Source organism: Balaenoptera physalus (assembly GCF_965194825.1).
Source record: "Balaenoptera physalus genome assembly, chromosome: 13".
Lineage (NCBI taxonomy): Eukaryota > Metazoa > Chordata > Mammalia > Artiodactyla > Balaenopteridae > Balaenoptera > Balaenoptera physalus.
This window is the reverse complement of record NC_138892.1, coordinates 95,506,975-95,532,324: the sequence shown is the minus strand read 5'-3', so window position 1 is coordinate 95,532,324 and position 25,350 is coordinate 95,506,975. Positions and strand designations below refer to the sequence as shown.

At 38.9% G+C, this 25,350-nt stretch overlaps 1 protein-coding gene across 1 annotated transcript in view; it reads left to right on the top strand.

The window, feature by feature from the left end:
* The window catches only part of DERA (deoxyribose-phosphate aldolase), a 163,637-nt gene that overhangs the window by 576 nt on the left and 137,711 nt on the right, over positions 1-25,350 (top strand). The gene's annotated exons all lie outside the window — the stretch shown is intronic.

Here is a 25,350-nt window from a genome sequence, read left to right as displayed (position 1 = left end):
TAACTTAATGTAAATTGTATGATTTTTAGAAGTACAGCGACTTCTAAAAGTGCTTGGATTATTTCGCCATTTATTTCATTTCATTGGTGTTCTAAAACATTTCTGGCAAGAAAACTTAATTTTGATTTCCCAAAATGTGAAAAATTTGTAATTCAAACATAGCAAAACCATGATGGAGCCAAAGGTTAAGGATCTCAGTTTAAGTATTATAGCTTGCATGTCGGTATCCTGGATCTTCAGTTTAGCTCTGTGACTTTGGACAAATAATCACTCTGTGCTTAAATTTCTTAATCTGTAAAATGATTATAATAGTAGCACTTACCTCATAAAGTGGTTTGGAGATTAAATGAGAAGATGTTGTTTGGCACATTGTGAGTACGTAGTAAGTATATAATAGTATTATATATATATATATATATATATATATATATATATATATAGTAAGTATATAATAGTTTACTAGGTACTCACAATGTACCAAGTAAGTATGTACAGTAATAGTATTAAAAGGAGAGTTCTGTTTTTAGGGGCCAGTTTTGAGAAAATTAGCTATAAATTGTATGTAAGTCATACGGGTACACTTTTTTCTTTAAAAGTGACTGTTTTCATTGGAGTCTAGGCTTCATGAGATGGTCCAGAACTTTTGTCGAATGGTAAGAGCTTGTCTTTATAAAGGCAGGTGATTTCCTCACCAAACTGATTCTCCTTTACTCACTGCCCTTTAGCAGGTTATATTTTAAACTCTAGTTCTATCTTTGGAATGTGGACTTTAGTATAGTAATAAAGGAGTTCCCTAGATTGGAAGATCCAGAAAGATGATGGGCGGGGGATAGGGTTGGGCTGTAGTTCTTAGTCACCTTGGTATCTTCAGGGTATGGCTGTGTGACTTTGTTCGCCATTTGATGCACTGTTATTTCCCCAAAACTTAGCAGTTTATTTTTCTTTCAAGAAACACAAACCTTTTTCTCTTTCTTTTTCTTATTGAGGTATAGTTGACATAGAACTTTTTTTACTTTATTTGCAAGAATTAGAATTACGTCCATTCATTTGTTGAAAAGTAACATTATAGACAAAAATCAATTGCTATGTAGAATAATAGTAAATGTGATTTTTATGCAGCTATTTAAATGATCATAGTTTTGTTTTATTCTCTTTGTTTAAATAACATCAGATATATTTCAAGGGTGTTTTTCCTTCATTGGTATTAATCATTAATCCAGACAGAGATTTGGCCTAAAATGCTAAAATAAATTATTTGAAAATTTATGTACTAGGAAAAAAAATCATTCAGTATTAATTTATGCAGTTTATTAGTTGATGCCTTTTATAGAGTTTTCTAATTAAAAGTCTTTTAAAATAAACACTTTCTTAAAGAAATAAACTTTTATTCCCTTATTACGAAGGAATTCATGTTTATTGTAAAAATTTTAGAAAATACAATTAGAACAAAACTAAAATTATTACTGATACAGTCACTAATTTATATTGTAGTGCATGTATGTACTTCTAGTTAATAGACTTTTTTTTTTTTTAATAAATAGGTTCATTTGAGACTGAATCTGACCCTCATGATAAAACCTTCAAGGAAAACATTCTTTTATGGACCCATTGGACGTGAGAAAGAAAGAACAGACCCTCTAATGTTCATTTTTATGTCAGTGTTTAGTGATCAATCCTATCTGTTTAAGATATTTTCTACTTAAAACATTAATTTCTGATTTTCTCCAACTTATACATAAAGCTAAAAACCTCTTTTTCTTTGGGCAGTGTTTGCCGTTAAGTGGGTAGGTGACAGCTGTGTCCTCCTATGGAGAAGGCTTGACCAGTTTGGAATCAGAAGGAAGAAGAACACTAAATCTGGTCTAGCTCCAGCCTGTGGCTTTGGCCAGGCTACTTGCTTTATTTGAACAGTAGATCAGCGGTTCTCAGAGTGTGGTTCTGGGACCTACAGCATTAACATTAGGTGACAGCTCATTAGAAATGCAAATTCTCAGGCCACACTGATCTCTTAATGAGTCAGAAACTCTGGGGGTGAGGCCTGGCATTCTGGGTGGTTTTGAAGTGGTTCTGAAATGCACTCAGATTTGAGAACCACTGGCTTAAAGATCTTTACGGCTCTATGGAGTGCTTCTGGCCCTTTGCATTCTATTAAGATGGACCGATGATGTTCTTTTCTTTATTCTGCTAGATGCCTGTTAAGTTTTGCCTGAAATGTAGGTGCAGCAGCGGCAGTGATCTTTCTTTTCTTCATTGATGTATCCCAGGCAGTTAGGATAGTGTCTGGCACACGGAAGGCCCACAAACATGCCTGCTGAAAGAAGGAGTGAATTTAGAACTACTCCTTGCTTGGGAGCACTGGGGTGTCCACCTGGGCCCTTGTGTGTGGACAGGTGCTGTTCAGTCTCTATCTTCTCCCTCTTTTCTGAATAACGTTACAATTCAATTTTGTTACTTCTGTCTTTAAAGAGACCTCAAGAGGCTTACGAAGGATGTTGGCAGTGTGGCTTCCTTTCAAATGTGATTTTCTTTGGAGGCATCTGGAAAATGGGGGTGTTGTATTAGGTGACTTCTAAGGGTCTCTGCTCTGTATCTGTCTTCATATCTGTAAGGTCTTGTGTACAGAAAGGAAATTTTCAAAGATATCTGAAAAACAGAAAAAAACTAATTGAAAACTGATTTTTAACTGGGATGGGATGGGGACAATTCTATGAATTTCCTGTGTTGCAGTAAAAAGAGATTGTTTTAGGCATATATCCACAGTTGGAATGATCAGGGACCATGATTACTGAGGAATGTTTTGCTCCGTAGGGGCATTTTTTGTAATCCAAGTCGGAACAAACAGAAAGGGCAGTTTATTTGCTTAAAATACAGATAAACGAGATCAGTTTTGGATTAGTTGCCAAACCAAGAAGCAGGACGGGATTTTGTATTTTACGAAGCACTGTTATTCATCCAAAAAATAGTTATTGAGTACCGACTGTGAACTGGGTAGTATTACCCTGGGCTCTGGGGATACAAGACGGACAAGGGTAGTCCCTGCCTTCACAGAGCTATGTCCGATCTCTAGCTGGGAATCGAGCCAAAACTACAATTAAAATAAGTGCAAATGTAATATGCAGTTACTTTCCATTTATTTTTGTCTATTTAAGAAATTAGATAGTTGTGCCTAAACTGTACCTTAAATGAGTTGCCATAACAGAGTTCTGGCCCTCTTGGCATTGTAACTTTTATTTTCCCTTTAAGAACTTAGATAAGAATCAAAATGTAAGGAGCTCATTTCTGCCACTTGTGCTAAGGCATAACTTTGGTGTAGAATGCTTCTGATTTTGGTGGTGGTGATTTTTCCACTGCAAAGTTATCTTAGAAAAGTTAAAAAAATTTTTTTTTGACTGGAATCTTAAACTTTAAAGTTAGGCAAAGCATGGGTTGCTTGCACGATAATTCTTTATTTAACGCTAGACACTATGCCTAGGTGCTGGGTGTAATGATGGTGGTTACCATAGAGCTTTAGTTTTGTGCCAGGTACTATACTGAGTGCTTTTTGCATTATCTCATTTAGTCTTCACCACAGCCCTGTGAAGATTTTATTATGATCTCTGTTCTACAGATTTGCAAACTGAGGTATAGAGAGTTTGAAGTAACTTGCCAAAAGCCAGTTAGGCAGAGCTAATGTGGCAGAGCCAGAATTCACACCTAGATGGTTTGGTGCTAACACTACGTGCTTCCCCACTGCAGTTGGTCTATTGGTGCTGCCTGGGGCACTCGATCTGTGATGTAAGAGAAGGCAAGTTGATAGCTAGTGAATAATTTTACTGTGACTTTCTTAGCTTTGATTTGCCTGTGTCTATGTGAAAGATTTTTGTTTTATTGCCATAACCTACATCTTTTTTTTTTAACTTTTTATTTTATACTGGAGTATATTGTGTTGTGTTAGTTTCAGGTGTACAGCAAAGTGATTCAGTTATATATATATATATATATATATATATATATATATATATATACACACACACACACACACACGTATCTATTCTTTTTCAAATTCTTTTCCCATTTAGGTTGTTACATAATATTGAGCAGAGTTCCCTGTGCTATACAGTAGGTCTTGTTGCATAACCCACATCTTAACCATTGCAATTTGTCTGGGGGAAGATGAAGTTTATCCTGAGGGAGAATGGAAATATCCAAACTTTGGTGGATTGTGAGAGTAGGCTTAGATGTAACTGAATAAGAAACTTTCTGGGGTGGCATCTTAAAGCCAGCCTTCCTCTGGGATTTCTTCAGGTAGGTGTGCTGACGTGCCTCAGAGCATCATGGGGTGGGGACCTGGGAGTGAGCTCCAAGTGGTCAGGGTGTTTTTTTGTTGGTTGGTTTGTTTTCTTTTTCTTGTCTCTTTGTATTTTTGAAAACCCCAGCTCTCATACTCTAGTCTTTGGGCTTACTTTGGCTTCCTGGGTTTAAAAACCAGTTGTGTCTCTTGAAGTGATCTTTAGGTGTAGAAAGAAAAAGAAAGAAAGAGAGAGAGAGAGAAAGAAAGAAAGGAAGATGGAGAAAAATTTTGATAATTATGTTTTGTTGATTTGAGGTGACTTTTTTGTCTTTGTTTTTTGTCTTTTTTTGGTTTGTTTTTTTGGATTTCTAATTTTGGGACCTCTTTTTATAGTTTCCTGAGAACTGGAATCTCTTTAGTTATAAACAAGGCAGTTTAAGGAGTCTGTAGATTTCAGGTGAGAAACAACATGAATTATCTTTCCAGAATCCCTTTTGTTGTTTATTTTTTGTGAGACAGAAGGGCATTGAAGATTAGGTAAGAATAGAATTAAAAATTTTTTAGATTTCTGCAGGGGATTTCCGAAGTGGAGTTAACTGGAGATTTCTTCTTAACTGTAAAATTGATTTGTGCCATATTTTAAATTAGTGTGGATTTTATATCTGAATCCAATATTTTTTCTCTTTAATACTTAGTATATGTATATTTCTTTAGGTTTAATGTGATACTTTTGCAAACATTACCTCTTTTAATTCTCCCAGTAATCCTTTGGGGTGAGTTGTTATTTTCACTTCATAGGTAATGATTCAAATCCAGAACATCTGAGTACAAGTTCTTTATTCTTTGCTTTACACCATAGCTGCCTCATTGTGTATGTGTAATATTCTAGGTACTAGGGAAGAAAGATAATATGAAAATAATTATTTTTATGTAATTCTGATCTTACACATGATGAATTTATTATCTTCCACTGAGTACAGGTATCCCACTGCGCTTGGTTACCTTACACCACTTCACTTATGAAATGCCTACATTAGTACCTGTTTTCACTAACGGAAAGAAATTCAAAAGAATTTTTGCTTTTACAGAAAGTTATTAGACCTACCAACATAGGTCTTCCATAAAAGCGAAATGGCATAATGAGAACTTTCGGAAAGTGGGTGATACTTTTCACTTTATGCCAGTTCGGCTTACCAAAGGTTTCCTAGGAGCCCTCTACTTTCAGATAGTAGGGGAAACCTGTATTGATTATAAACCAGAATAACAAAAGTTTTTTGCTGTCCTTTTTTTTTTTGACTTTAAAGCAATGTCAAACTTTTAGGAAAGTTGTAAGTGCAGTAGAAAGAACTTTTTCCTTTGAACCACCTGAGGAATACGGTTGACTGACATGATGCGTCACCACCCCTGGATACTTGAGTATTTCCTGTGGGTAAGGGCAGTTTCCTCAAAGGCTGCAACAACCCTGCAGTCCTCAAAGTGAGACCTTTAACATGGATACGTTATTACCATCCAACCCACCAACTTCATTCACGTTTGGCCAGTTGTCCAAACAATGTTTTTTATTTAAAAAGATCCGTTTCACAATCATATGTTGCCTTTAACTGTCGTGTCTTTTTAGTCTTCAGGCTGAAATGATTGCTCAGTGTTTCATTGACTTTTGCAGCATACGGGCCAGTTACTTTATAGGATGTTCCTCCGTTTCTGTTTGCAGTGTTTTTTTCGTGGTTAGATTCAGATTATGCATCTCTGGCAGGAATTTCACAGAAATGATGCTGTGTTCTTCTCATTGCATCCTGTTAGGTAGCACATGATATTGATTTGTCTCATTATTGATGGTGTTCATTTTGATTATTCGATTAAGGTGCTGTCTTCTAGGCTTCTCCACTGTAAAGTTACTTTTTAACCTTTGTAATTCATGTGTATTTTGTGTGGTGGTACTTTGAAACTATTTAAGTACCCTGTTTCTCTGCAGATTTTCAATTTATTTATGTTTGTTTATATTAGTATATATTTGAGGTTTCCTATTTTTTCCAAATGGGTTGTAATTGTTACTATTATTATTTAATATTCAAATTGTTTAGATTTTGCTAAGGGGAGCCCCTTCATCTTAGCTTCTCTCTCTTTTTGACGTGTACCATTATTTTTGAAGTACTTCATTCTTTTTTGGCTTAACAAAGTGTCCCAGGCTTATCTTATACTTTCCCTGCCCCAGCACTAGAGTCAGCTCTTTCTCCAAGGAATGTTTCTTTCAGTGGATAATGGTATTTAGATACCAGGATCTGGGCGGTAGGTATGCTCATGGTGACTGGAATGTCTCTGCTCCTAAGCCCCTTACTTGGTAGAGCTAGAGAATGTGTACACACATACACCCACACATTTACTTCTGTTAACTGTCTACTTATCATCTATCTATATCTCTCTATCTAGTGAAAACCATGAGTTCAGACTGATTCCTCCAATTCCAGTACAGTACCACGGATTTGTTCCATTTTTCTCTCTTTGCATATTTGAAACCCTTCACAGGCTGGGCTCTACATACTCCACGGCCAGTAGACATTCTTCTTGACTTACTCAGGTTCTGACACTCTGAGCTGGGTACCTTCATCCAGCCTGGGCTCCGCCTGCCTGCATCAGGCTGCTGCCCACATTGATACCCCCCAGCAGGTCTATCTATGGCTCTCTGGACCAGGCTACCCATCCATGTAGATAGCCTCCTTTTCCTGCTTGTCTAGACTCCCACGTCTGGCTACCCTGTCCCTTCGTGCAGACACCCTCCGCGTTGCGATTGGACTCTGGCCTACCCCCCCGTGCTTAAGTGCCCCCCTAGCTTGTTGGGCTCCCATAGCCCACTCTGGGCCACAGTGAGTCCCCCTCCTGACCTGGCTCAAATGACTCCCACCCTCCCAGGGTGGGGGGTTAGGACAATTGTTTAGGAGGGGGAGGGGACCAGAATACATTTAAAAAATTTATTCGTATGTATTATAAACTTATACACATTTTAAAAAAACCAAAAAAAAAAAACCAAAGTAGAGTTCCTGCTGTTCCTGGCACTGGTTACTTGTTGCTCATGGTAATGGCTGGGATACCAGAGTGACCATAGCCTGGTCTCTGCTTTCCTGAAGCTCACCGTCAACGCAGGGACACTGCCGTGTACGTCATCACAGGAGGATGCAGGTGACCATATAGAAGGAATCAGATTGGAAAGTGATGGAGGAATTTACAGATAGTCCAGGGGAGGTGTTTGGAAAGGATGGTTGTGACAAGGAGTAGTTTCTGCAAAGGGACTTACCCAGAACAGCCTGGCATGTTTCATTAACTATAGGAACCCAATTTTCAGATTTCTAGTGTAATCTTCTCATTCTGTAATGGCTAACAGTAATATTTTAGTGAAGAAAGAAGAAAAAAAACCCTTCATATTCTACGTATGAAATTCATCCGCAGAGTCAATATAATGATCATGTACGCTTTTAGGTTTTAAATTGGGCATCCTTTTCTGAACTCGAACTTTGATTTTACCTTAGAAGTCTTTTACCATTTGCTTATAAGCGTGAATGGTGAGGCTGTGTTTTATTGTTCTGATACTGTTTTGGTAAACAGAACTATAATCATGTGGGTTTGTTGTATAATTAAATAATTAAAAGTTTTCCATGGTGCCTGCTAATTAAAAAAAAAACATTTTTTTTTTTTAAAGCATCTGAGCTCTGTGGATTTTAATTGTTAGGAGGGAAGGCGAACTTCAAGCGCTCATTTGAAATGGGATACCTCTGCTGGGAAAGAAAGACTAGTCAACGAGACAGCGGAGAGAGCCCTGGAGGATGCGATTTAGACGTGTCACTAGAAATTGTTTAAGTGGAGAGCGCTGGCCCTTTTAAAATGCTGCCTGTCACTGGAGGATTGGGTCACCTTGAAATGTGTTCATCTTTGAGTTAAAGGCATAAAAAGGCACTTTGAAATTTTTCAGTTAACTTTGGTGTGTGGTGTGTGTGCATCTGTGGATGTACCTACCTCTCCTCTGCCTTCCTCAGCCATTAATAGTCATTTCCCTGGAAACCAAAGTGGTCGCACGAGAAGGATAAATGTTTCATCTCTGCTCCAACAAACTATACAGATTTTTAAGTGTTGAGACTCTCCTGGGCTGCAAATTCTGTCTTTGTAGAGTCAGGCCTACTTCCCCTAAAGCAAAGTCTGAGATAAGAGCAGCCTCTGGTAATTACTTCCTAAAAAGGTGCTGCTTAAGTGGTGCTTTGGTTCTCCTGGAATGTGATTAATAATGTCAAGATTGTGGTGTTTAATGTCTGGTAAAAATATCCAAATTAACTGCTCTTGTAATTCAGATTCAGGTAAGCTTTGCAACTGAACACCTAGTGGACACAACTCCTGCCCCATGGCCACAAGGCAGGGGTGTGTTTGTGGGTGTGTAAGTGTGTGATTTCATTCAGTGTCTAACATTTGGCATTGAACTAGGTGTCTGGCATGTTTAAGGTCTACAGACTATTATCTCTGATGTAGAGATCCTTGTATAAACATTACTTAGGAATATGTCAAACACTGTTTCCTAGGGAAATAGTGTCCGCATTTATAAAGCTACCTCTTTTATTTTTTTAAACATGTCACAGTTTCACAGCAGGAAGGCATCTTAGGTATCAGTCTCACAGATAATACCTTGTATTACAGACGAGTAAATGGAGACCTAAGGAAGGTAAAGCTATGGTCACAGGGGCTGGTTAGAGGCAGTACTGGACTTGAGACTCAGGCTCTGTCTTTGCTGATTTATTCCAATAGACTGCGTTACCTCCATTTACCGTTAGCTTTGTAGGCGCTTGGCTGGGCTCTGGACCTGAATCAGGATCACCTGAGATGCTTGTTAAAAATGCAGATTCCTGAGCTCCACAATAGCTTTCGTTACCCATGTGAGAGGAGGAGCCTAGGAATCTACATTTTCACAAGCTCCCCAGATGGTTCTCATGAACACTGCAGATTTAGAACCCTGCAGTAAGCCAGAGTGACCCAGATCAATTAGAGTTTCAGAGAATCTTCCATTACTATATTCAGTTGGCTTGTATCCTCGGGTTCCGCATCCCTGAAGGGCTGATTGTACTGTGCCATTTTCTGTAAGATATTTGAGCATCCATAGATTTTGGTATCCGTGGGACTCCCGGGACGAATCCTGTGGATACCGAGGGACGACTGTATTACTTTTTTGAGAAATCCTTTCTCTGTCACTTTTACCTTTACTTTAATATCTTTTATATGTCATAGTTTTTTGTATTTGGTTACCAAAGCTTCTGTAAGCAAATCTGGGGAGAAGTTAGCCTTTTATTTTCTAGTCGAAATATGTCACCAAACGTGCAAAGCATATTGTGAAGGCATATTGGAAAAATCAGGAGTGTAAGGCAGTTAAATAGGTGTATATATCTGAAAAGTGCATTGTGTCTGAAATGGAGCATATTTTATTCAAATAATGCCAGTGGCTAAATGGAAAAATATAGTCAAACAGTGGTCCTGATGATGATTTTGGAAACTTATCCGAGAGTATCTTCTCCATGGTCTCAGAGGCTGGGGGGGGCAGACCCTAAAGATCCCAGTACCCGCAGATGTGATATTGTCCACCAGAAAGAGCAATTTAGTTAATTTTCTGGTGGGAGAAAGAACATATTCGTATTTCCTTGGAGATTATTAAGTTTGTGTTGTGGACTCAGGGCGGAAGGGGACAATCCTCTGTATATTTGTATTTGGCAGAGTAGCTCCAGCTCTGTCTATTTTGGCGTTTTGGGGGGAGATTTTTCTTTTTTCTTCAGTATTTAGGGAGAAACTGAAATGCTTCTGATAATTTTCCAAAGAAACAAGAAATGTATTTTAGTCTTGTATCTTTATAAGCAGAGTTTATTTTCCTTTTTCAAAAAGTTTTGACTCTTCAGGAGGTAATTATTATTACACTCTCAAACCCTTCCATCCAGCACGTATACGTAGAGTACCTAGTGCGCACTCAGCACTATCCACGTCTTTGTGAAAGAGACGAGGGCCATAGAAGTTGGGAGGCCCCGGCCTTGAGAAACTTCTCTTCATCAAACTTTGAAGTGTCACTGGGAAAGCACAGAGCTTTACTCTTGCCAAGGAAAGCAGACTTTGCTCATCCTTGGGATATGCAGTTGCCCTGTTTCAAACAATGAACCCATCAACATTGTATTGGTATTTATTACTAACATTTAAAAATACTGTGGGGAATCTCTCGCGTGAGGCAGAGATCTCATATGGGTTTTATCCGTGAAAACACCTCATGGATCTGGCTCCAGGAAGAAAAAAATCACAGTTTCATTCTGCAGATGAGTATTGTTTGGCTGGTTGTAATATTATGCCAGTAATTACATAAAATAGAGAAGCTGTGGGACTTAGTGATTAGCATGTAGAGTCTAGACAATGGGCATTGGTGCTAATAATACAGAAGATGCCTCAGAGAAAAAGCAGACTTCTCTCTGCTTCTGAAAGAGAGTTAAATTGTTTTGGTGCCGACAATAGTACATTTACAGGTCAAGTGAAATCAGGCATCCTGTGGAGTGAACGTCGGGGGATCTGTACTTGGCCATGTATGCTTCACCCAGTGCATTGTGGTTTATCAGGAAAGGATACGGGATTGGGACCCAGGCATTTTGGTCCTTTTTCTGACAGCATCTGGCCATGTGACCTTGGGTAGGGGACTCCAGTGCCCTGGCTTGTGCTTTCCAAATCGGTGCAACAGACATATGACAATGTTCGTTGATCTGTTGTAACAAATGTGCCACTCTGGTGGGGGACGTGGATAATGGGGAGGGTATGCCTGTGTGGGGCGGGGGGTAAATGGGAAGTCTCTGTACCTTCCACTCAGTTTTGCTGGGAACCTCAAACTTCTCTAAAGAGTGAAGTCTATTGAGAAAACAAAACAAAATACAGACACATGATCTCTGAGAGTCCTTCTGGTTCTGAAGTTCTTTGAGTCTTCTGGTCATTACTTAGAGTTCCCATTCTGTGGAACTGTAGGTCTGCGATGGTCTCTGTGCTTGGAATTCATACCTTTCCCTCCTTCTCCGGTCATCACAGTCCTCCCGGGCTTTCAAGGCTCTAAGTTCCAGTGGTCAGTTTTTATCCCCCCCATTCTGTGATGATTGGACATAATGAAATACATTATTATGTATTTTCTTTCTCTCTAGATGTTTCATGAATGTACATCTGGACTTCACAAGTCTTTCATGCAAGCAGAGCCTTTTATTTTGTATTCATTCCTCTGCATGGCAGAGTATTGTTCAGTCTTAGTGTTTCATTCATAAAAAGTACCTTGTAGATTCACCTCTTCCTCTTTTCTTCTATTCCTACACTTTGCTCATTCTATCACAAAGCTAAGTCATGACAGTGGTCTTTCTCATCTGCCCCAGGAAAATCCATATTTGATTAAACTTTTCCTTATAGCTGTTTGTTCAAGTAGAACAAATTACGCTTATCTTCTCATATTTGCTATTTTGATTATTTGGCTCCTTTAGGATGTATTTCCGTTTCATGAAAAATAAAAAATCTGACTTAGTCAAATTAATGTAATTGCGGTCTTTAGTAGAAAGGTGTAATTGAATTGGGGGGACAATCAAATAGTGCTCTCACCTACTGTATGGCTCAGGGAACTCTGCTCAATATTATGTAACAACCTAAATGGGAAAAGAATTTGAAAAAGAATAGATACATGTATATGTATAACTGAATCACTTTGCTGTACACCTGAAACTAACACAACATTGTTAATGAACTATACTCCAATATAAAATAAAAAGTTATAAAAAAGAATGAATCCTTTTAAGTAACTGAACCATATATTAAAAAAAAAAAATAGTGCTGTCAGGAGGTGATGAATGGGTTTAGCCACATAGGAATTCTTACAAGACTGGAAGTGGAAATGTCTGTTACAGTCTGTTAAAGTTGCATGTCAAATAGTTGAATTAAGTAAATATGATTTTCACTCTAAAGATTTTATATACGGCATCGTAGAAATAGCTTGGAATCATAGAGAACTGTTTGAATCTTAGCCCAGACATGTGCTGTGTGTCCTTGGATAAAGATTTTATATATGGCATCGTAGAAATAGTTTGGAATCATAGAGACCTGTTTGAATCTTAGCCCTGACATGTGCTGTGTGTCCTTGGATAAGTACTTTAATCTCTGAGGTTCAGTTTCCTCATCTATAGAATGGACCTGTTGTCTTCGTGGCAGAATTAGTGTGAATATTCAATGAGAAATATAGTTACATCACGCTTAACTTGATGAGTGACCAATCAATGGTAGCCATTATTCCAGTAATCTTCTGAAAATACAGCTTTCATTATTTCATCTCCTCTGTTAAAGGCTTGCTTCATTTCCTCTGCTGTTCACCACTCATCTCCCGAGGTCCTTTGCCTTGTCCTATGGCACCTACTGACTTCTGTGTTTGCATGTTGTAGTGATGCTTTATATAATAAGCTGCTTGAGGGTAGCATCTGTGTTTGTTGGGTCTGTGTGTCCCTCGTATTACATAGAACAGTAGTTTTCATGGTGCCTGTAATTGTTTTTATTAGTGTTTGTTAAGTGAATGAATAAAGAAGCATTAGTGCCTTTTCTAGCAACTTACAATGCCTGTTGTGCGAAGCCCAGACATTTTGCTCTCTCTCTTTGAGGATCCTTGATCATTTGGCCTGTTCCTGTTACCCACACCTTCCCCCTTGGAGGTCAAGCTTAAATCCCTCCACTCTCCTGAAACCTTCTCTTATTCTTCTTGTTTAGTAGATGTCTTTTAAATTATTTTGATTTTTTTTTTCTCTGTAACCTTGCTTCTCGCCATATTGATTACCTGTTCCTTGACACCAAAGATGATAACTCCTACATAAGAGGCATACCTATCTGAAAACTTTGGAAAATGAATCAGTGTGGAGGTTTTACTCTTTCAAAGTATGAATGAAAAATGTTTAAAATTTATACCATTTAGGATGAAATTTTCCTAAACTTAAGTATCTTTAAAAGATGTTTTTGCCTAATAGGTAGTATATAGTCATGATAGAAATTTTAAAAAAATGTATAAATAGAATGAAATTAAACTTGCCCAGTATCATACCCGTGGAGAAGCAGAACTCTGAAGGTTTAGTCTCTGTGTGAAGTAGAGTGCACTGGGTAAAATTTAGTTGTTTTTTGGCGACTTGGAGGATCATCATTACAAGCAAGTAAGTCCTTATAAGTACTCTGTATTGTAAGTACTCAGTAAATATTAACTTTTAGAAATAAAAGGAAAAAATGGACTCCTGAGGCTTTTAGAGCCACTTTTCTCTGAAGTGCCTGGGCTGCTCTGCTTTTTTGGTTCGCTGAGTGTATTTTTAATAAAGTGTTTGATTCCTCTCGTGTGATCAGGATGTCAGTCTTCTGCTATGGAGATCTCCACCTTCTGATTTGCTGTTTTGAATATGCACTAGGCGAGAAACAAGAGCATCGAGGTTTCTAGAACTGTGAGAAAACTAAGAGCAAGAGGGTTCTGAGTCGAGGTTCCAGCAGCCTTCCCCAGTTGGGGTCTGCAAGAGAATTAAGCCTTAATGCCCTAAGGCAGCCATCATGTATAATGAAACAGTTTTTCTCTGATGCATTTGGAAGGGTACTAGTTCTCTCCTGGGAGGAATGAGAAAGTAGTCATTCAGATTTATTATTTGTTCTCTGGTTCAGATGAGGAACTGTGGTTAAGAAAGGCTAAGGCTCTCCAGTGAGTCGGGTGCATAAACGCCGTCTGTGATGCTGTGAAATCTCTATTCACAGATCAGAGCCCTTCTCTTTACTTAGCCTGTGCTTCTTGCTGGCATGCCAGAAAGGTACAGTTGCTGCTTGCCTGATTTTTTTTTTTAAAAACAATAGTTAGTTTATCTCATGGCACCAGTTCTGTGTTGGGCTCCTGGAGTGTTCTTAATAAATATCTGTTGACAGACCAATTGATTGTTTTTTACCTTTTTATTATGAAGGTTTTCAGACATTCACAGAGATGGAGAGATGGCGGTAATGAACCATATACCTATCCCGTAGATTCAACAGTCATAGTTTGCCACACTTGCTTTACTAGTCCCCCTTTTTGCTATAGTATTTGAAAGTAAATCCAAAATGACATCGTACCATTTTGCCCCTACTACTTTGATATATATCTCTAGAAAACCGCATTGTTACAGAACTACTTGATCATTATCATGCTAACAAAGATAAACTTGATATGCTTAGAATATTTTGAAAGGTAGATGCTCTTGCTTTCATGAATATGGTACTCTGAATACCATTACCATAAAAGTTAATATTGATTGAGTCCTTAAAATATACAAAATCATATAGCTAAGTACATGCATTAGCCTGTACTTTCTTCCTCCCAACAATTTTATATAGTCAGTACCATTTTTATCCTGATTTTACAAAGTGAGGGGGCTGGGTTTTGAGAGGTAAGGCATCTTGCCTATAATCGTATAGCTGGCAAGAGTGGTGGGCTGGGACTTAGCCCTAGTCTGTGTGACTTGGGAGACTGCTCTTAACCTGAGAACTACCTTGCCTCTTTATATACTTATTTTTAATATTTCATACTTATGTTTGTTATTCTTCATATAACCTCACATTCCATATATGACCAACTGCTAATTACCAGTCTTAATTGGAAACCAATGAAGGTAGACAGGAAATCTATAGATAATCTTCAAATGTTATTTTAATTAATAATTTTAAAATTCTTACTCATTATTCCTCTTATATAGGGGTTTAAAAACAAGAGACAAAAAATTACTTTAAAATTCAACTTTTTATATATTTATAATTTGGATTATATGGTGGACATTGCCATGGGCAAGCAATGGGAACAGGAAAAGGCCAGGGGCCTAGAGCAGCCTGTTTGGATCATTAACTCCTGGGTAATCAAGAGTCAACTGGTGTTGCGGATACTGCTTATGGAGCAGGGGAAATTCTGCCTCTGGGGCACCTGCTTCTTGCTGTGAGCTTTCCCCTGAGCTGTCTGTTTGGAGGGTGCCTTTCCTCTTGTTTAAGAGCTGTCTGGGAGAAGAACAGAAAATTCCCTTCCCACCAATGTGTGAGAGAGATGGATGGTGTAAAGAGCCACTTTTCCTAGGAAAGTTACCTTTAATAAGTACCAAGGAATGACGGCTGTGCAATTTGAAACATTTAACTAGAGGGAACATTGGGTGGTGGGGGGCCTTCTTGCTATTCCCGACATCTTGCCATTTTGACTTCTGTCCACTCTGCTGGGTATAGTTGACCTTACGTAAGTCTCTCAGTCTTCTAGGGCTGTAGCTGTTAAATCCTCCCCTGCAGACCGGAGTAGCCTTGTCTGCGAAACTTGGACCAGACCCAGCTCCTGTGGAGAGCTGACTCAGTCACGTGACTGCAACAGTGCTTCCAGTTCTGGAGCAGGCGGTTGGGGGGGTGGTGGTGAGGGGTGGATTGGGGAGGGGGTCTGTGTTCCTGGGGTGCACCCCCAGGGGGAATGCTTCCCGAGGAGCGTGGCTGCAGAGATGCTCTTGTAGAGCTGACTCAGCCTAACTTCCGAGTTGGCAAGTCTAATCACTTCTTGTTTAAAGTAGGGGTGCTGGTGCTTTCACGTTTTTGATGACTTGTCACAGAGCATCTCAAAGCACCGGCAAAACCAGCCCCCTCGTTAAAAACCTGTGCCACAAAAGAACTTCTTCCCGAAGAGAAATTGCAGAAGGCGATCAGGTGCTGCTGTGGGAAGCAGTGTTTTGAATCAGCACCCAGCACGTGGTGACTGCCACTCGAATTCCATTTTGGACAGAGGTTCCCAGGCAGTGTTGGCAGTCACGGTGCTCCATAATGTGACGGGGTTGGTTTGTTGGTTTTGGAAGGCAGTGTCAACTGGAGCCCTGTCTGCTTACAGTCAGGGTGTTTTATTTTATTTTTTTTAACATCTTTATTGGAGTATAATTGCTTTACAATGGTGTGTTAGTTTCTGCTGTATAACAAAGTGAATCAGCTATACACATACATATATCCCCATATCCCCTCCTTCTTGCGTCTCCCTCCCATCCTCCCTATCCCACCCCTCTAGGTGGTCACAAAGCACTGAGCTGATCTCCCTGTGCTATGCGGCTGCTTCCCACTAGCTATTGATTTTACATTTGGTAGTGTATATATGTCCATGCCACTCTCTCACTTCGTCCCAGCTTCCCCTTCCCCCTCCCCGTGTCCTCAAGTCCATTCTCTACGTCTGCGTCTTTATTCCTGTCCTGCCCCTAGGTTCTTCAGAAGCTTTTTTTTTTTTTCCTAGATTCCATATATATGTGTTAGCATTACTGTATTTGTTTTTCTCTTTCTGACTTACTTCACTCTGTATGACAGACTCTAGGTCCATCCACCTCACTACAAATAACTCAATTTCATTTCTTTTTATGGTTGAGTAATATTCCGTTATATATATGTGCTACATCTTCTTTATCCATATTTTAGCACATGTTAGATGCCTGCTGTTTTAGGGGTACACCTACATCCCAAGCTCCTTCTGCATTTGTTTAAATATATGTATTTAAACATAGATAAAGGCATTACTGGAGAGCGGGCGACTGTGGTATGTAGGGATGTGGAAAGCGTTTGATATTTTCTGCAAATAAGAAGGTAGTGAGAAGGTGATAGAAGGCATGTATGGTACGTACAGTAGCTATGCAATAAATGTTTATTTAAAAAATTTTTATTTTTCTTTCAAAACTTAGTTCACTTTGGGTTCAAAGGTTGATCTCTTGTCCCAGTTTGAGAATTTGGGTATGTAATTCGAGACCACCCAGATTAAACTTTTCTGCAAATAAATATAATATGTTGGGAAGTATAGCCTTTTATTTATTTTTTAAATTTTTTTCTGGCTGCGCCGCACGGCATGTGGGATCTTAGTTCCCCAACCAGTGATCAAACCTGGGCCCCCTGCAGTGGAAGTGCGGAGTCCTAACCACTGGACTGCCAGGGAAGTCCAGTATAGCTACTTTTCCGAAAGGAAATTGGCCTTTGAAGTCAGACTGCCTGGGATTCAAATCCTGATTCTTCTACCCATGATTTTTGAGTTTTCACACCTATAAAAACGTGGTGAATAAAAGCTAGGCCACAGGGTGAAGATTAAATGAGGCATTACATGTAGAGCAGCAGGCATGGTGCCTGGAACGTTGTGAGGTACAATAAGGATTACTTACCCTTCTCTTTACACAGGATATAATAGGAATGTTGGAAAGTTCAGACCTCAGCGCCGAAGAATAACTGATTGTGTACAAGGATATTTGCCAACTGGAATATAACATGGGGTTGTGAGGGAGAAGTTCAAAGGGTCTCTAGGGCAGCTGGAGCCCCAGTGTATGCTAGAGTGTAATGGGGTTGAAGTTTGTACTCAGTACTACCCTTATAGTGATTTGCTTCCCTTCATATGGAAATATATTAAAGATAGTTATCATTGGGGGCTTTTCCCCCCAGTGGGAATTTATCCATCCTAAGTTCTTGTATTTTTTAAAATTTTTATTTATTTATTTATTTTTTTTGGTGATCAGCGTTTTTGAAAACTGATAAATAGCCGGACTGTAGAGTGTTTATTGGATGAGTCTCATTGGTGCCATCCTATTTTAGGTAACTAATCACAGACAAGTGCTCATACACTATTACTTGAGAACAGCGATATTTTTTGGTAAAAGTGGACATTGGTTTCAAAATCAAAATAAACAAATTTTAATAGCAAAATCGTAGTGATTCTTCAGAGGTCATTTAAAAAGTATTTGCCTAAAAGGTGAAGTGTCAGGAATAATATGAACTCACAAACTTCCATTAACATATTTATTCTTTCTTTTTTGAGGGGAGATTAACATACTTATTTAAATGTAAATGAAGTTTTTATTATTATTTTTAGTTCTATTATGTAGCCTTTAAATTATGCTTATGATATTTTGATAGGATTAGTTGTGTGCAGGTCTGTTCTAGCATGTAAGGATCCTTGCAGACTCTAGCTTGTGTGACTAGCACGACGTCCAGCATGGGTAGCAGCTTTATGAATCATGTTTTCTATTAAAAAAAATAAAATGCCCAGAGCATTTTGGGATGCTTTCAGATTTTAATTTAGGAAAGTCTGTAATCAAGTCTCTCATCGAGAGGAAAGAGTTAAATAGGTTTTCTCTGAGGCTCTTAGCTCCTAGAGTAATTAATCAAATCTTCTCAAAGGACTGAGAGATGGATCTTTACCAATAGGGGGCCAAAGTTTTCCAGCTGCTTGATGAATTTCTCTGAGGTCTAATGATTGCTTCTGAACACTAGGCACACTTAGGGGCTTGGAGAAACCATTTAGAAGTTTTCTCAGAGTACATTGAATTGAAAGGCTAAGTATTTGGAAATCCAAATGTGGTTTAGTAAGTTTTATGATGTGTCTTTACGAGAGTGTACAGTAGAGTGGTAAAACCAAGATCTTGGCAATGAAATGTCTTGTAATATGGGACACTATTAACATATTTATTTAAGATGTTAATTTGTCTGAAAAACATGTGGTTTCCAAATTCGACAAGCATATATGAGCCCATGAAGGTTCCTAACTTGCTTTGCCTGGCAAAGTAACAGGTATAGAGACTGAAGAACCAATGCTTGATTTAGGCTGATAGAGTGAGTCTGTTTTATAAAGGCAAAAAATAGGCCAGGTAGAGTGTAAAAGAAAATGTAAAGGACTTTTTGTCTTCTTGCTTCTTAGATTTTTTTCTGCTATCCTTACAAAGCAAAGCGTCTGGGATATGGTGAAATGTCATTTATATTGTAAGTCCATATGTTAACTCTGAGTCCAGAATGTAAGTTCTGGTGGTCTATAGAAAGGAGATGTTGTGTCTTTTAGGAGTATAATGGTATACTTTCTAATGACATTTCTGAAATAGAGGGAAAATGAAATATAGGAATGCCTTGTTTTATTGCACTTAAGTGTACTTGGCAGAAGTTGTGCTTTTTACAAATTGAAGGTTTGTGGCAACCCTGCGTCGAGCAAGTCTATCCTCACCATTTTTCCAACAGCATTTGCTCATTTCTTGTCTCTCTGTCACGTTTTGGTAACCCTCGCAATAGTTCAAACTTTTTCATTGTTATTATATTTGTTATGGTAATCTGTGACTTGGGATCTTTGATGTTACTATTGCAATTGTTTTGGGGCGCCACGAACCACACTCATAAGATGACAAACTTAATCAGTAATCGTTGTGTGTTCTGACTGCTCTACCGACCTGCCATTCCCCCATCTCTTTCCCTCTCCTCAGGCCTTCCTATTCCCTGAGGCTCAACAGTATTGAAATCAGGCCAGTTAATAACTCTGCAATGGCCTGTAAGTGTTCAAGAGGAAGGAAGAGTCACACATCTCTCATTTTAAATCAAAAGCTAGAAATGATTAAGCTTAGTGAGAGAGGAATGCTGATAGGCCTCTTGCACCGAACAATCATCAAGTTGTGAATGCAAAAGAAAAGTTCTTGAAGGAACTTAAAAGTGCTACTCCAGTGAATACACAAATGATAAGAAAGCGAAGCAGCCTTATTGCTGATATGGAGAAGATTGTAGTGGTCTGGATAGAAGATCAAACCAGCCACAACATTGCCTTAAGTGAAATTCTAATCCAGAACTAGGCCCTAGCTCTCTTCAATTCTGTGAAGGCTGAGAGAGGTGAGGAAGCTGCAGAAGAGAAGTTTGAAGCTAGCAAAGGTTGGTTCATGAGGTTTAAGGAAAGAATCCATCTCCAAAACATCAAAGTGCAAGGTGAAGCAGCAAGTGCTGATGTAGAAGCTGCAGCAAGTTATCCAGAAGGTCTAGTTCAAATAATGCAGGTGGCTACACTAAACAACAGATTTTCAATGTAGGTGAAATAGCCCTATTTTGGAAAAAGATGCCATTTAGGACTTTCATAACTAGAGAGGAAAAGTCAGTGCCTGGCATCAAAGCTTCAAAGGGCAGGCTAATTAACTCTCTTGTTAGGAGCTAATGCAGCTGGTGACTTTAGTTTGATACCAGTGCTTATTTACCATTCTGAAATCCTGAGAATTATGCAAAATCTGCTCTGCCTGTGCTCTATAAATGAAACAACAAAGCCTAGATGACAGCACATCTGTTTATAATACGGTTTACTGACTATTTTAAGTCCACAGTGAGACCTACTGCTCAGAAGAAGAAAATATTCCTTTCAAAATATTACTGCTCATTGACAATGCACCTGGTCACCCAAGAGCTCTGATGGAGGCGTACAATGAGATTAATGTTGTTTTCATGCCTGCTGACAACAACATCCATCCTGCAGCACATGGATTAAGGAGTAATTTTGATTTTCAATTCTTATTATTCAAGAAACACATTTTGTAAGGCTGCCACGTGATTCCTATGATGGATCTGGGCAAAGTAAATTGAAAACCTTCTGGAAAGTATTCACCATTCTAGATGTCACTAAGAACATTCATGATTCATGGGAAGAGGTCAAAATATCAACATAAACTGGAGTTTGGAAGAAGATGATTCCAACCCGCATGGATGACTTTGAGGGGTCTGAGACTTCGGGCGGGGGAAGTAACTGCAGATGTGGTGGAAATAGCAAGAGAACTAGAATTAGAAGTGGAGCCTGAAGATGTGACTGAATTGCTGAAGTCTCATGATAAAACTTGAACGAATGAGGAGTTGCTTCTTATGGATGAGCAAAGACAGTGGTTTCTTGAGATGGAATCTACTCCTGGTGAATATACTGTGAAGAGTCTTGAAATGACAACAGAAGATCTAGAATATTACATAAGCTTAGTGGATAAAGGCGCAGCAGGGTTTAAGAAGATTGAGTCCAATTTTGAAAGAAGTTCTTCTGTGGGTAAAATGCTATCAAACAGCATTGCATGCTACAGAGAAGTCATTGGTGAAAGGAAGAGTCAACTGATGTGGCAGACTTCACTGTGGTCTTATTTTGAGAAATTCCCACAGCCACTGCAACCTTCAGCAACCACGACCCTGATCAGTCAGCAGCCGTCAGCTTCATGGCAGGACCCTTCACCAGCAAAAAAGATTACGATTCACTAAAGGCCCAGATGATGGTTAGCATTTTTTAGCAATAATTATTTTTTAATTAAGGCATATACTTTTTTTTAGAAATAATGCTGTTGCACACTTAATAGATTACAGTACAGTATAAGCATAACTTTTATATACACTGGGAAACCAAAAAATTGTATGACTTTATCACGATATTTACTTTATTGCAGTGGTCTGGAACTGCACCTGCAGGATCTCTGAGGTCTGCCTGTAACAGGATGGAACTTAGAGAATTACTATAGAGAATTTAGTCTTATCTAAAGAGAGTTCTGGTTTTTGCCTTTGGCTTTGGGAGGTAATCTCTAAGTCCTTGAAATGTCCTGCCTGATAAGAGTGGTTTTGGGCCACAGCAGATGACCTAACGATGTGGTTCATGGTGAATGCTTTGGGTCATGGGTATCAGGGGCATGGTAACCATGTCTTTGTGACCAAGCCCTAGTAAGAGCTCTGGATGCTGAGGCCCAGATGAACTTCCTTGGTTGGCAGTACTCTGCATATTACCACGCGTTGCTGCCAAGAGGAGTTAAAGCTGTTCATTATTCCACTGAGAGGGGACAGCTGGAATCTCTGTGTTTGGAACTCTCCTGGACTCTGCCTCCTATGTCTCTTCCTTGGCTGATTTTAATCCATATTCTTTTGCTGTGATAGACCGTAACTGTGAGTATAATATTGACAGCTTTTTAGCTTTCAGTGAGTTCTAGAAGTCCTTTTAGTAAATTATCAAACCCGAGGGTGGTCTTGGGGGCCTCCCCACCCCACTACTTATAACTGATGTGAGAAATGACTGTTGGCCTGGGAAAATTCCTCCAATTTTTGTATCAGTAAAAAACTCATTAGATGCTTTTTGGGCATGAGTGGGGCTTATCAACTATAGGATGATCCTGCTGGGACATTTCATTGAAAGACTCCCAGTTGTTCAATAACTTTGGGTCTTTCTTCTTGGCCTGGTCCGTTTCTGCAGAGTTGAATCCTCCAGTCTTTTGCCTGGGGGAACAGAAGCTAGACTGCTAGTGTTCTCAGGGTAGAGGATTATCTCTATGATAATCTTGATGGCAGAAGTAGCGCAGGGTGTTGAGAGAGCACGTTATTAGGGGCACCTAATGTATATGGGGTGTCAGGGAAAGCTTCAAAGAGAATGATGAAACTGATATCTGAAAGATGAGAAAGGAGCTTGCCAGGTGAGAATGAGGGAATAGTGTTCTAGGCAGAGGGCTTATAAATTGGAGTAGATATGTCAGTATTACTTGGGAAAGGGGAGCAAGTAAGTTGTTAATTTGTTACAACCGTCTATATAATCAGAAAAATAGCACCAGGGATGTAATACCAAAGGTGATTTGTAGATTGAAGGGAATCCCTCTTTTGGTGGTTAGTTATATTAACTAATTAATACCATGTCTTTTTCAGATATGTAAATAAAGGCAGTGAGGTTCTAAATGAAATTCTTGCTTAGGAGTCAGGATTTAAACTTACCACATTGGGTGTGAGAAGTTGGACTTTGTGAAGAGTTGAATGTTTACATTAGTCATAAGTTTTCTTGTTAATTTGTCTTAAGTTGCTTGTTGACTTTGTCTTCTAGATGTCACTTGAGGTTTGTTTGTTTTTTGTAGTGGTAATATGACCAATTAGAGTAGTTTTAAGTAGATGCTGAAATTTAGATTAGCTGTTACTTGTACCTAAGTATTCAGATGGCAAACTAACGGTTTGCAAGAACTTTTGAATTTGCCTTTAGAATCCTAGGGCAGATTATAATGACACTTCCCAGGTTTAAAACTTTGAAATGTCTCCCGTTTTTCTGTTGAGTTAGATATAATTGTCTCAATCTGCCAATCTTCATCTTTCAGGCTTTGTTTCTGTTTCTCTCTGATATGTGCTCTTCTTCAGAAAAGAAAAAAAAGTTTGAGTTTTCCTGAACTACATTTGAGTTCTTCCACCTTAGGGTCTTGCTTCGAATGCTGCCCTTTGCCTTCTCAGCTACCCGCCACCTCCATCTCTACCTCTTCATAGCTGTTGGTGCAGTTCTTCCAACATGACTTTTTTTTTAGTTCCCCCACCAGCAAACCCTCACTTTCTCTTAAACTTCCATAGCACCGTGCCCCTTGTTTACTCATTAAAAAGGCAGAATAAGGCTTAAGGTCCTTATTTCTACTCTTATTTTCACATCTGTTGGTTGCAAGTTATCTAACTGATTTTGGCACCTGGTGTGATAGGACTTACTAAATCTGTTTATAGCTGACTTGAATTCAGATTCCTGTTTATTTTCCCGATGATCTGTTTTCAAGTTTTCTCAGTCTGCTTTAGAGAATGCATATGTGTTCTAAGTTATCCTTGCTCTGATTATGTCTTCAGAATATCCCCATTTTATTTACATCTATATTTGACATTGTAATTTGATATCAAAGGCAAAAGAGCCTACCCATTTGGCCCTGTTTTTTTTTCCTTTTAACTATTTCTTTCAACTGTTTTAAACTAACTTATTTTTTTCCTCCCAGATTTTGAAAGAAGTAAATGTTCGTTATACAGAATTGGCAGAAACTGGGCTGTAGTTTCCCCCCCTTTCCATTCTATCTTACATACCAACTGATCAAATCAATTAACAGGGGTTCTCCAGTATTTCAAATGTGGGGTCCTCTGTCTAAATTTCAAGATTCTCTGTGACCTGATACCACCTTATCTATGCCACCATATTTTACTCCCAAACACAACTTTTGGTCATTGTTATTGTTCTGTGAACAGACCATCACCATTCCCATATTGGTCTTTATTCATATTATACCCATTTGAAATGTCTTCCCTCTCCTTGACTTGCAGTTAATTTCTGCTCATCTATCAGGGCAAGTAGGATTGTTGAAAGCTTCCCTGGCCGGCCTAGCCTTCTCATAGTGACGGAGTATAGTGACGGAGTTGGAGCCAGAACCCAGTGTCCTGCCTTTTTCTGTACTGTCATGTCCTCTGTTCACCACTCCTGCTCAGATCCATTGAATGATGACTGTCACGCCAAGCTGGCTGGTTCTTTCCTCCTTGTCAATGATGGCTTTCTAACCTGGTGGGTTAGTTAATCAGCGAAGACCTATATCATCACACCAGCTGTACTATAAAAACATTGTAAAAGTGCCTAGCACAGTCAGTGCTCCATAAACAGTTGTCCGTGGTTTCCCAACTCCAAGTCCAATAATGCCCATATCACAGCACCAGAATGTGGAATTCCTTTCTTCCAGGGCAGTGCCGTGTATCCAGAGCTGGTGCCCCTCATGCTGCTCTGAATCTCCTCACGTGGCAGCCTAGTGTAAGGCCTCAGTAGATGGCCTATGGGTTCAGTCGTGTTACCACTGCGCTGTTAAAAGTTTTACAGTAAACTCGCTCGGAACTCTAGTAAATTAAAAACGAAATGGGTGGGAACTGTTGGATATTTTAACCACCTCTTTCTTTGACTTCTTGATTCAAGCCAAGAGTACATTTCTCAAACAGCTTTGATAAGTGGACTGCTGAGGAAAACTATACAGTCCCAACCTGGCAGGTTAACAGTTCTTTGAACTAGTTAATGAAATGCTTCCTACTGGAAACCTGGAGAAATAACTTAGTTTTCTGAAAAACCTTTTGATAATGCTTCCCCTAAGAGTTTAATAAAAATGCCAACAGAGTAAAAAGTACTGCTTTTTTCATAGATTTCAACATGTTTAAACAATAGCTGAAAAGAGTGCAAGGGAAATAGCTGCTGTTTGGTCCCCAGGGAGGTCAGTCATTGGTTGACACCAGTTTTATAAAGGCAAATAATATTTTCAGTGCTAACAGAACTCTTTGGAGGAGAGCTTAGAAAAACAATTGATGGACATCAAGTTAAAGGTATTTTGAAAAGTGAAAAATATGTTAGCTTTGTAAATAAATTGAGGTGAATTTAAAAACATGGGCGCCCATTGCTATGCTATTTTAACCTATAGAGTTTCACTGTAATTTTTAAAAACATTTAATTGAGGTATGTCTTAGTCTATTCAGGCTGCTATAGCAGA